At 41.2% G+C, this 2,500-nt stretch overlaps 1 protein-coding gene across 8 annotated transcripts in view; it reads left to right on the forward strand.

Moving 5' to 3' along the window:
- Nucleotides 1-2,500, forward strand: part of eps8a (epidermal growth factor receptor pathway substrate 8a) — a 72,399-nt gene that overhangs the window by 6,855 nt on the left and 63,044 nt on the right. The window lies entirely within an intron of this gene.

Genomic DNA, 2,500 nt, shown 5'->3' on the forward strand with positions numbered 1-2,500 from the left:
GTGTGTGTGTGTCTCTGTGTGTGTGTGTGTGTGTGTGTGTGTGTGTGTGTGTGTGTGTGTGTGTGTGTGTGTGTGTGTGTCTCTGTGTGTGTGTGTGTGTGTGTGTGTGTGTGTGTGTGTGTGTGTGTGTGTGTGTGTGTGTGTGTGTGTGTGTGTGTGTGTGTCTCTGTGTGTGTACGGGGAAATTGCTTTTGTTTTATTGAGAAATACCCCCCGCCCCCCCCCCCCCCTTCTTCTCCAAACAGAGAGAAACAGGAAGTAAACTCACCTGTTTTGACAACAATGTGAGTATTTCAAATCCTAAAGTCTGACTCTTTATCGCTGTCGTCATTACAGATAAAAACTTTATTGACCTCTGCGGCCGTGACGGTAAACGCTCGGATAATAAAGATAATCTCCAGCTGATGTTTACACAGGAAGTGAGGCATTTAATCAGGAGGCAGGACTACCACCCAGTATTATTACAATACAACAAGTACAAGTACAGGATTATATTTACAAGATACTCATAAATAAACAGCTTACAGTTTATAACATTAAATATTAGAGATGCACCGATTACAACTTTCTAGGCCGATTCTGATTTTAGCTGATTCTGATTTCATGTTTTCTAACCACTTTACAGCACACACATATTTATTTTCTATCTTTTCTTTAATAGAACATGTGTTGAACAGATAATGGATCACTATAAAATAGAACTATATAAATTACTCCTGGTGTGGGACATTCACACACATCTAAAGAGCAATGTTAGAACCATTTCCTTCTTTTCACATCAATATCGACTAAAGAAATGTGATTTAGGTTTTTGGTGTCGTCCCTCCACGCCCTACTTTCTCCTTGCAGGTGTTACATATTGTAAACTTGTTATCTTCTGCACACACGCTGAAGAATTCCCAAACAGCTGACATGTTGCAGGTTAATTCACCAGGTTCCTACATGTGGAGAATAGCGCCGACACACGGAGGAGAAGTTGAGAGAAAGGAGAAAGAGAGCGTGCCGTGGCGTCCGTGGCGTCGTGCGTCGTCCGTGCGTGTGTGTGCGTCCTTGAGAACTGTAACTGGTATAACTTATGTTGTCAGTTAATTGGAGCGTTGACCGGCATGACATCACCATATGTCAGACTGACCTGCCGGTCGCCGGTCATGGCCGAGCACGTGAAAACCGGCCAATTCTGGTCACCGGCCGCTCTATCGGTGCATCTCTAATAAATATCCAACGTAATTTCCTCCAGAGATGAGAAGTCTTTAAATACTTTACAACCCGAGTCACAGAAACTTGAGGAGTCTTCGAGCCTTTTTTTACCCAAAAGACTCGGCAGTTTCACCACGTTATCAACGTCCTCCTTCTGTCGGAAAAAGCAGAAAAAGGGTTTAAACTTTTTTTTATAAAAGCATCATAAAGCGCCTAGAAAAAGCATTTTTAAAAGTGCAAAAAAGCATAAATACCAGTCCTTCCAGAAAAATGGGTTTGAGTTTTTTTGTGATAGTTTTGGGCTAAAATCCTTGATTATGTGTCACGTTTTCTTAAAAAATGTGATGGAATATGCGGGATATTTATGCAATTTTATGCGATGAAATTGCAGGAACTTTTTAAAGCTGTGGTTCCATCGTGGCTTCATCGCGGGGTTTGCAGCTTTTCAATGATGTTCACGTCGCGTAATTACGTCACTTCATAACGTTCCCATGGCAACAGGGGGAAATGGCTGCTCTTGTGTGAAGTAAACGCAACATTTTTCATCTTTCTGCTAAGATATATGGGACTTTTTTGCAACGAAAATGCGGGGATTATGAAATCATGCAAGCCCCGCATATTTTGCGCGGAAATCGGAAATTTATGCGGTGAGAAAGTGCGGCGTATTTGAAAAAATGCGGCCCCCGAAATAAATATGCAGACTTTGGCTGATTATGCATTGAATTATGAGATCATATAATCAGGTTTTTCTGGAGGACTGAGTTCACCCAACGTGGGGGCTGAGTTCAGGTGTAAAGAGAAGAGAGAAGGAGCGTACATCGGAAACATCGGCTCTAAATTCATGAATACCTTAATTGCACGGATAATATTTGTGTACATTTTATTATATGAACTTCTTTCTAAAACATATATTAATTATAACCGGTCCAAACCTTCCTGCTAATGTCAGGAAACATGACTTTCCAACGATAGACTCTGACTGAAAGCGTCAAAGAAAGTATCTAAAAAAGCATTAATAACTGTCAAAATAAGCATGTAAAAAGTAGGGTTTGGCATCGTTTGGATTTTAAATTATTCTGATTCTGGAGTCTCGTGCCTATTTTCACAAATAAGAGGAAACTTTCATTTTGATCCAGTGGAGGGTTGCAGCTGTTCATAGAGCCGGACCAGAGCTGCTGACTGAGCTCCACGGCTGCAACGCAGCAAGACCCTGGTCGCTACGGAAACCTAAACTTGTGAATATTAAATTTGGAAGCGATGATCGGATTTGAAACCAAATCCTCCAGACGATTCCAATAAAGAA

Source organism: Sander lucioperca, chromosome 20, assembly GCF_008315115.2.
Source record: "Sander lucioperca isolate FBNREF2018 chromosome 20, SLUC_FBN_1.2, whole genome shotgun sequence".
NCBI lineage: Eukaryota > Metazoa > Chordata > Actinopteri > Perciformes > Percidae > Sander > Sander lucioperca.